At 41.5% G+C, this 10,724-nt stretch overlaps 1 protein-coding gene across 7 annotated transcripts in view; it reads right to left on the reverse strand.

The window, feature by feature from the left end:
• The window catches only part of ESCO1 (establishment of sister chromatid cohesion N-acetyltransferase 1), a 56,226-nt gene extending 48,586 nt beyond the window's left edge, over nucleotides 1–7,640 (reverse strand). For 3 of the 7 annotated variants that reach the window (XR_011966068.1, XM_072604366.1, XM_072604363.1), the window contains exon 1: nucleotides 7,313–7,444. The gene's annotated coding sequence lies outside the window, so the exon portion shown is untranslated. Of the gene's footprint in view, nucleotides 1–6,532; nucleotides 6,779–7,312; nucleotides 7,445–7,523 lie in introns of those variants that run through there. The other 4 variants (XM_072604364.1, XM_072604367.1, XM_072604368.1 and 1 more) reach the window with 4 other exon arrangements.
• Nucleotides 7,641–10,724: the final 3,084 nt, after the last annotated feature.

The raw sequence follows: 10,724 nt of genomic DNA on the forward strand, positions 1-10,724 counted from the left end.
AAATGTTGGCCTTTCCTAGTGCAGGGTTGGGAGGGAGGCAAATAACTTTGAATTCAAATGTATTGGTTTTTTTTAAGTAATGGGGAAGTAAGGATGATGAGGTGGTTTTGCTTTTTTTTTAGGGGGGCGGTAAATTTGAGGAAGGACAGTGGACAAAGTACCTCAGGAGCAATTGTGTGAGACTCCTCTAAAGAGGTATATTGCCTCATTATTCATTGACTGTGTGTAATAAAGCAAGTTGTCCCCTGTTAAAAATAATACAAAAAATATAAGATAAAATACGAAGGATTACAAAAGAAATTAATTTTAAAATATAGCTATCAAAATAGATTTTTTTAAAAAAGGTCACAAACCCCAGGTTAAGAAGCTTTGGTATAGAAAGAAAAGAGAACAGGGTCCAAGATAAGAGCTATAGAAGATATGACCTGGTTGAAGATATAGCAAAGGAGACTAGGAATAAATATTGAGATAAGTAGGAGAACCAGGAGAGAACAATGCTACAAAAAAACTAAAAATGACAGTATCCATGAGGAAAAGATGATTGATAGTGTCAAAAGCTACAGAGAAGTCAAGAAAGATGAGGATTAAGAAAAATGCCAGTAGATTGATAACTTTGGAGAGTAGCTTCAGTTGAAACAATGACACCCAAAACCAGATTGCAGAGGGTCTAGAATCCATTGAGAAGGTAAGAAGTGGAAGCTCTCCAGATAAAATAGCTTTCTCAAACAATTCAGCCAGGAAAGGAAAGAGAAAATAAAAGATGATAACAGAGATGACTTGATCAAATGAAGGTTTTTTTAATGAGGTAAATATGATCATGTTTATAGGAATAAAAGGAATCAGCATACAAGTAGAGAAAGAAAATTTCAGAGTATGGATGGTAGTGAGGGCAAACTGATAAAAGAGCAAGAGTACAAGCAAAGGGGCTTGCTTGCCTTGGCAGGGAGAACACCACTTTTTCATACAAGTAGGGGTAAAGAAAAAGATAGTGAAGGAATATCTGAGCGTTATGAGAAAAGAAGACAGGAGAAGAGAGTCGTTGGCAAATACCCTCAGTTTTTTGAAGTGAAGTCCTCTGCTGAGATGGGTGCTATGATAGACTTGAGGAAAAATGAAAAGTTCTGGAATTACCATTGTGGTGATAAGGATATTGAATCATTTACAGAATGTGAAAGGCTCAGATGAGATTACGTAACATAAATTTGTATAGTTCTGTGATATTCTCCAGCTCCATGTAGCAACATGAGTCAGATAGTAGTAGTTCAAGGCTGGGGTTTAGAAAGGTATGACTGACCACAGAACAAGGAGGCAAAGGATTCAAGTGTAAAGGACACACTGCAGTTGAACTGTTTCACCAAGGAACTGAGATAGGGAAAAGAAGAGAGTGTCATCAGTGCAAGGTGATGGCATGGACAAGGACTAAGGGATGGACAGATGTACAAAAATATTTATACCACCTCTTTTTGTAGAAGCAAAGAAACGACAATTCAAGCATACCCATCAAGAGGGGGAGAGCAAAACAAATATGGTATGATGGTATACCACAACAAAACAGATATGGTGCCAAAAGAAATTATGTAAGGGATTATAACCTGGGAAGACTTATATGAACTAAGGCAGAGTGAAGTGAACAGAACCAAAAGCACAATTCATACAATAATAATCCTAAAAAAAAAATACTATGAAAGGTTTAAAGAACTATGATGAACTTAATGAGGTCCAATGACGAAGCATGTTACTTAACTCCTGAGACAGAGGATGAATGGACTCAGTGCAGAATGGGACACATATTTTTTGGTCATGGCCAAAGAAGGAATTTATTCTGTTCGACAATTCAAAATTTTTAGAGGATTTTGCTTTTCTTTCTTCCCCAATGGAATGAAGACAGAGAAAAATGAATTTCTGCTAACTTTTTTAATTAAATCAAAATTTCTGAAAAGGAAACTGAAAAGTGGAAGGATTGGCTGTCAACAGTGAAGACAACAGAGTTAAGTTGAGTTAACAGAGGTAAGAATAGAATTAAGTTAAGGCCTGGGAAAATATGGAACAATAAGATATTACTATTAGATAAAGGAAATATAGAGCGCATAAATACAGAAGTGGAACACTGGTGGGTGATAACAAGATTAAGGGTATGACCTCCTCAGTATGAAGCTGATCTGGAGTGGAGTAGGTCACAGTTATTTAGTAGATGGAGAACACTCTTCCACATTTGTAAAAGATGTCTATTGAGCCCTCAGACCTTTTCTTTGAGCCAAACACCACTTCTTTCAAAACACTCCTTAATTGATATGATTTCTAGAATTTTCATATTACCATTTCTAGGTGTGTTCCAATTGTCTGCAAAGGCTCTCACTGTCAGAATCACACAGTGTGAACAAAAACATATAGAACATTCATGCAGAGGATCAGAATAATACTGCTGTTTCCCTTGTTCTAAACACCAAAATAACACTGATAATTTCAGTAGCCACACACCACATGTGGCACTATCAGAGTATGTGCGCATGCGCACATGCACACGCATGCACACACACGTGCGCACACACATGCACACGCACACACACACACACACCACACATTCCCTACTTGAATTCACAGGACTCTGGCTTTTCCCTGTGCCACTTTTTTCCAAGTGGAAATCTGTGGGGGAAAGTGACCATTCTATCTTAGAGTTTGTAAAAGGGGATAATAAGAAAGTCAAGTACAATCTTTGGTAATGCAGATTTCAAAGTGTTCAGAAAAAGGATAATTAAGATCTCATGGCCTAAAATTCTATAAGGGAAGTCAGCACAAGATATTGAAAAGCACACAAAATCAGATTCTGAGGACACAAAGGGAAGTGAGTTAAATGAAATAGTCTCCTCTCAAAGTAGCTTGACAGTTCTCATCTGCTTATCAACGCTCAAGAGCTATCTCTTACATGAGGCCTTTCCTGATCACCCCAGCCATCAGTGCTCTCACTGTCTTGAAATTGCTCTACATAACTTTGAAATTACTTTTCTTCACTTAGTAGGTATAAGCTTGAAAAATAACACTAATTCTTTAGCATGAAATCTGAGTGCATCCAAGACAGATTTGGAGAAAAAAGTGCAGCCTGTAGGCAGACAAAGAACATTTGCTCATAAAATCTTAAACAGTTACACCAAGTCTCCACTTGACTGAATGGTGAATAAATAAGCTGTTGGTACATGAATAAAGTCATTTAAAATTGGGAAATCATTTGAAAATGGAAACAGCAGGAATCTTGTCTATTTTTTTTCAGTTCCAACCAACAGGAAATTTAAGACTGAATTAATTACCTGCATAAAAATATTTTAAGTTTCTCACTCTGGCTCAAATAATGTAATTTTTGTTTAAAGACCTCACCCTCACATTTTATATGTACAACTAAAAAGCTCAAAATTCAGATGCTTCATTAAAAATAAATATTTATTATCATTTATGATCACAAGGAAATCGCCTGACCTCTGTGAGAATTTTTCCCCCTCAGAAAGAAAGAGTAAGGCAGATATTATTACTACTTACTCAGCTACCTCAGAGTTGTCAGGCAAATTCTTTGTAAAGCCACACGTTATAGAAATATGAGTTATATCACTAAATTTCAAAATGTAAGGAAACAGCAAATTAGGTTACCTAGTAACTCCTCCACCACCCTGAGAAAGACTGTAGTGGAGAATGTGTTTATATGAAAAGATTAAAATCAATAGAGAACAAGAGCATATTCACTGAACAGGGTTCTAAGGCAAAGGTTCACCATGTCAGCTTAACTAACACTCATTACATCTTGACCTCACTACCCCTTAGTAAGGCCTTTTATACAGGCAAGCCCTCAGTCAGTCAACAAGCAATAAATCAATCAAATAAATGCATTTATAACTAAGACTTCTAGAAATTCACACTTCAATATATTACACGTACTTGTGGAATTCAAGCACACTACACTGATGGTAAGAAAAGGTAACATTATACAGTATTTTACTTGAGCTGATTAGATTGAACTGATCTGTTACTCACAACAACCTTGTGAGGTATATACTGCAAGTTATCACCATTATACATCACCCTTTGATGTGATTTCATTTGGTGGTTTCCAATGATTCAGCTCATAACATATCCAATCATCTTTTATGTTACTTCTATGTCCCTTAATAAATCTCCCACTTAGGGGGAAGGGGTGGTGGTATCAACTGACAAGGGATGGGAGGGAAGGAAAGGGAGAGCTTGAGGGTCCTCTAGATCACTCTACTTTTCCTGGCTACTAATAGAGAACAAGCACTCAATTCTTCATACATCAGTACACTGCCTTCACTGGTAGTATGTTGAAGCCTCCTCATTCCCACCATGTACCTCTCCAGTGCCCTTCGGGTGACCTACAACATTAACTTTTCAGGGACTATGGCATTCCCTTTCTCACAACGAAATGGAAAAAAACAGACTTTAAAATATAGTCATTTATATCAATGAGATGCTTGTGGTTATTAAAAGGACTATAATTTCCCAAAGGCAATCAAGTAAATTCTTCCACTCTATTCTGGGCCAGGTCACTGTCTATTTGTAGTTATCCATCCAAGACAAACATACTAACAGTTCAGCTCCATACTGCCATTTTACAGAAAACAGAAATAAAACTAGACTCAGAAAAGCAACATAACTGGATCTCCCAACCTAGTCTTCCATTTCTAACTCTAATAAAGTCATCAGACTTTAGATCAAACAAGTCAGTGATAAGTACAGAACATAAAAGGGACACAAATAATGTTTGCTGTTTCCAGCATCCAGATATTAATGAGACAGTCATATGTATGGAGTAGGTATACATTTCAAGGTCTAGAACCAATGTCACTGGTAGGATAAGAAAAGGAAGACAGATTAACATCTTGATAACTCTAAGCATTTGTTACTTTGATCTAGTCTACCCTCTAGTCATTACTGCCTGGTTAGTGAATTATAACATGTATAAATTTCTTGCAAGGGACCTAATCTCAATATTTCCACATAATGACAAAAAGAAGGAATGAAGTCTCACGTAAGTAAACAAATGATAACCTTTCCTGTGGAAAAGGTCTTAACTCATGTTTATGACCTTGATTTATAAATTTGCTAATTATCCTTCCCTTTTACAGTTGTTACAACCAGTGACATTTTCATTCTTTTCTTACCGATATCAATTTAAGACTACACAGTATTACATTGAAACCAGAACTAACAAACAGGTCTAGAAAACCTAGACCACAGAACTTACTGAAAAATGTCATGGAGAATTTCCAAACACAATGGTCTCAGTATTTATCAATGGCCCTACTGCTACCCACTCAATGAATTTTGGAAGTTTCTCTTTAAATTTTAACTCTTGAGGATTGCAGCCTGGCTCCTTATTTGAATTTGATATTCTACAAAAAGTCATTCAGAGCATTACAAAGAATATGACTATTTGGAATATGAAAACTAAGAGCCAGCATGATGTTAACAGTGCTAATCAGAAGGCCTGGGCACTGGAATCTTAGGAGTTACTAACCTTGAATAAGGAACATTTCTTCTCTGGGTCTCAGTTATTCTTTGTAAAATGAGTAAATGACTAGTTGATTACTAAGGACCATTCCAAAAGTAAAGAGACATTCAAGATATGTACTCAATATATTGCATATGTCCACAAAAGAACACAATAATTCTGCTTAGGAAGTTGTCCTAACCTCCAAAGTAGGCACAGCCATGGTATCTATTCCTGGTTCACTTAGACTACTTCAATAAAAATGTTTTTGCATGTTCATTTTCAGTACATTATTTAACGTACAAATCTAATCTAAAACAAACAGAACTGCACACAAATTTCTCTACAACTAAATTCATTTAGCTTTAGAATTTAGTCAAGTGCTTGGTACATAGTAGGTACTTAAACATTAGCGATTGACTAAATGACTGGTTTATCAGTATATTCATAAGTATATTTGACCACTGAAAGAATGGCTTTCCCCAAACTGCAGATGGGAACTGAATTCACATTATGCATTCGGTCTGCCCAGCACAGTATTATCTTCTTCCAAAATACCTCAGGAACACTGGAAAGTGATGATAAAGGGAAGGTTACAAAGAGGGGAAGGGAAAAAGAGCCGTTGGCTGTTGAGGGAGTAGAAGAGTATATTCTCCTTATTCTAATTCTCAAAAAGAGACATGGCTTGTTTAGAATAGAGAACATGGCCTTGTTTCTGTACTACAGAAATATAACACGGTTCAGTTCCCAATTTTCAGTCCCTAATCTGACACTCAGAAACATTTCCAATTCTATTCCCACTCCTCATTTCAATGCCACAGACAATCGTTCAGCACCTACGTAGAAGCCCAGTCAAGTACAGTTAATTGAAAGTTTGAGTTTTCCAACGTAAGGAAGGGAGATAACTATAATTATAACTTCTCTCTTCTCCCTCAGCTTTTAATTACAGGAGCAAAAAAAAAAAAATACCTGTAACACCAACTACCAGCCAAGTACACCTCCTGCCTATTTTGTCTTCTAAAAAAAATGTTCTTTACATACCTTCCGCACGACTCGCAGAGTTATTCAGGAAAGTGTTGCCAATCAGCCACACAAATCCCATCTAGATGCCAAGTGCTGCCATCAAATACTGCTGAAAGAGGTCACTCAACATACCCAATTCAGCCCCCAAATAACCTAGTCAGAGCGCCCATCCAAGCTTTCTAACTTTAAGGTCCAGAGGCCAATCTGCACGCCTCGGTCAGCCGCGTGCTCCTCCAAGTTGCCATTCCTCAGGACTACTGGGGGGAGTGGTCCGTTCATCGGGGTTAGCCCGCACTCCCAGGGAGCAGGGCCGGGGTGAGGAGCTCGGCAGCCCCGGTCCCCCACCCCCCCGCCTCCCTCCCGGGCAGCCCCGTGACCTTGGGCTCCTTAGTCCCCCCGCCCCCAGCCCAGCTAAGCCGGGAAGCATCCTGACCCGCGGAGGAGCAAAGGCCCCGACTCCTCGGCCGCTGGGCTGGGCTAGGTCCCACACGGCGGGGAGGAACGGAGCAGGAGAGCGCGCCGGGGGACGAGTCAGCGTCGGTCCTTGGGCGTCCGGCCCGCGGGGCAGCCCCGGTGCCGGCCCCCTCCTGCCCACGGCGGCAGCGGCAGGTGAAGCGGCCAGGGCGGCGCGCCGGCAGGCGGGAGGCTGCCTGCCTCGGCGGCAGCGGCGGCCCCGCTCAACCACCACCTCCGGAGGCAGGCGCGAGGAGCCGGCGCCGGCGGGAACGCGGCGGAGGAGCAGCGCCGGGCGCTCGCGCGGGGCCCGGGGGAGGGAGCTCGGGAGGAAAGGACGCGCACCTTCTTCATCCTCGGCCGAGCTTCCTACGGGAGCCGGCGGGTCACCTCACATCCGGGTGCCGCGAGCGAGCCCCGGGGGCGGCGGCGGCTGCTGGGGCTTCGGCTCGGCTCGTCCGAGGCGCGGAAACCCCAAACTTCCGGCGACTGCGACGACGGCGGCGGCGGCGACGGCGCGGGCACCGCCTCGCTGGCTAATCAGAAGGAAAGCTACCTGCAAGTTTCCTGGGTGCGCTTGCGCAGCGACTCGTCTTCGCTCCCTAGACCTTACTCAGCTGACTGTCTTGACCAGAGGCTAAAGATGGCCGCCACGCGGGACGCGCGTCAAGCCGATTTTCTCCCAGGGCCGGGACCTTTAGACACTCCCCCTCCCCCGCCACCCCCGCCCTCGGCTTCCAGGGTCCTGGCAACCGGAGCCTTCTCTCCGCGCAGGCGTACCGTGGGGAAGTTCCAGAGAGCGCCCCCAATGGGAAGCATCTGGGAAGGAAGTACAAGCAAAGGGGCGGAGCGAGGCGGGACGCCCCACAGCTGAGGGGCAGCGTCCCCTGGCGGTAGAGTTGGGGAGCTGCTCTGGTTTCCAGGCCGGCCTGGAGCTCTTGGGCCCCTGCCTAGATGTTCACCAGAGAACGCTCTTCCGGGACCTTCCGTTTCATCCCATTTCCTCTCTTGGTTTCCCCGCATCTTTTATCCGCCCCGATCTGATCCTTGTGACCCCTGTCACGGCTTTGAGGCTCCCACCGTCCCCCGTCGGTACACCATTAGTAATAACATTTACGTAGCGCTTCTTAAGCTTGCCAAGCCCCTCCACGTGCGGTGTCACTCGGTCCTCGCGGCCACGCTGTGAGACAGCTGCTACTGTGACTGCCGTGTCACACGGGGGGAGACCTGCGGAGAGAAGCGAAGTCGTTCGGCCAAGCTCCAGGAGCTGCGTTGGAATTCAGCGCTCCTGTCTGATCCCTGCTCTGTCCAGCGCCCCCAGCTGCTCCGCGGACTGGAGACTGGGGAAAAGACAGGCGGTATATATATATACATGTATATATATATGTACGCGTATTTAAACTCATCTCTACACAGCCCCAGAGTTTTCAACTTGAACAGTCTTTAACCCAGATTTCCCACTCAGGTTCCTTCCTCCCCAAAACAGCTGTGTTGTAACCTCCTTTGTCCCTGGATGTGACCAGCCTGGCTCTGGATCCCTTGAGCTGAACTAGAATCCAGGATAGAATTTTCCTTTGTGCCGTTAATTACCAGCCCTGCCATCCCCATTTTGGAGGCATACGCGACCTAGCGTATGTTAATATTATGCATATCATGGAGAAGTACAAATAAGAAGATATGAAAATCCCAAAGATGAAAGATGTCTCCACTTTTTACTTCTCTAAGTTTAACAGCTTGAATATTTTTCTTTAAAAAAATCACCTCAAAGTACTTTCCCATATCTCATTTTTCTCCAATTATCTTTAATGTATGAATAAACTCGCCCATGGTGCAGTGGATAGAGCATCAGTGCAGGAGTCAGGAGGACCTGAGTTCAAATCTCACCTCAGACTCTTGACACTCACTAGCTGTGTGACCTTGGACAAGTCACTTAACCCCAACTGCCTCATCCTGGGTCATCTCCAGTCATCCTGATGAATATCTGGTCACTGGGTTCAGATGACTGTGGAGGAGAAGTGAGGCTGGTGACCTGCACAGCCTTCCCTCACTCAAAACAAAGTCAAGTGGAAGTCATGTCATTATTTCTCTGATGGCATGGTCTTCTTCAGCAAGGAGGGATGAACACACAAACTCATCCATAGCAGTTTTCACCTATAGTATTAAAAAATTACATTTTATATTAAATCTCAGGAATAAATTATAAGCCTTAAACATAGTTGATGAGTTAATAATTTCCATTTGTAGCAAATTTTGATTCTGTATTCATTATTGTTTTCCCTTATAAGACTCTCCTATATATATTTTTTAATTTAATTTTTAAAAAAATCTTCACAAAATCATTTAACTGTCAGGCTGTTCATAATTTTTATCAACATTGGATCTCACTAGTCAGTCAACAAAAATGTATTAAGCAAAGAGCTTAATAGGGCAAAAAGAGAGTTCCTGCTCTCAAGGAGCTCACATTCTGATAAGGAAATAATATGCATATACATATATTCATATGGTACAAATGAAAGGTAATCTTAGAAGGAAGTGAGTGGGAGGAGAGACAGGAAGGGCATACAGAGGATGAAATTTTAGCTCAGTCTTGAATATTACATGAAAAGCAGACTAAATAGCCACACAAATATTAATGATTACAGAAAAGGTTCATAACATAGCACAGTGTTAGTATGACTACATTATTAATTCAAAATTAACTCTGGTCTTTACAAATTACAAAAATACAGTCATTAGCCATGAATATGATATTCATTTAAAGTTGAGATTTCAATCTCCTGATTATGTGAAAAAATCTCCATATTACTGTCATTGAAGTTCTTGTCAATTTTCAATAACTTATCTGACATTGTTTTGGACTATATGAGAACTTCAAATTATCCATGTAGCTGGACGATGATAAAATGATCACTGTCATATTTCCTGAAATACCTGGACTTGAGTCCTGCTTCCCCTACATGTTATATAAACTTAGACAAACATAATACTCTGATCCTTAATTTTCTCATCTATAAAATACAAATTGTACTTGTAATTCTACATATTGAACTATTTTGAAACTCTATTAATAGATATCAGCTAAATGAGATAATGCATGTAAAGCACCATGTGACCATAAAATTCTATATACTTAAATATTTCAGTGGATTCATAACCTTGCACTATGCCTTTTTGTCAATGATACAGTTAGAGTCATAGAATGCTTATCAAACTTGTAAATGACACAAAATGACATTGGACAATAGAGTTAGCATGCAAAGTCTTAAGAGGCTAGGGCACTGGGGCAAATAAGAAGATGAACCCCAATAAGGTTAAATGAAAAGTCTTACTCTTGAGCTCCAAGAAAACTTCACAAGTACAGGATTGGGGATACACATTTAGGAGTTTGTCTGAAGAAGATCTGCTGGGGAGTTAATGGGCTGAAAGTTCAATGTGAATCAGCTGAAGGTGATGGGACAGTCGAATAAAGAGTGTAGCTTAGAGAATCCCGGCTTTGAGGAAGCTATGGTCCTGGTGAGGTCATATCTGGAAAAGATCTGTGTTCAGTTTGGTGAACCAATGTTGAAAAAGGATGTTGATAATCTAGGGAGTCTGCAGAGGAGAGCCATCAGGATTGTGAAAGACTTTGAGTCCAAATCATTTGAGAATAAGTTGAAGAAACCAATAGAAAGACAGAGGAGCATGGTAGTTGTTTTCAAGTACTCAAAGGACCGTCAAGTGGAGGAAGAGGCCCCAGAGGGCAAAATAAAGAATAGTG

Source organism: Notamacropus eugenii, chromosome 4 (genome assembly GCF_028372415.1).
Source record: "Notamacropus eugenii isolate mMacEug1 chromosome 4, mMacEug1.pri_v2, whole genome shotgun sequence".
Lineage (NCBI taxonomy): Eukaryota > Metazoa > Chordata > Mammalia > Diprotodontia > Macropodidae > Notamacropus > Notamacropus eugenii.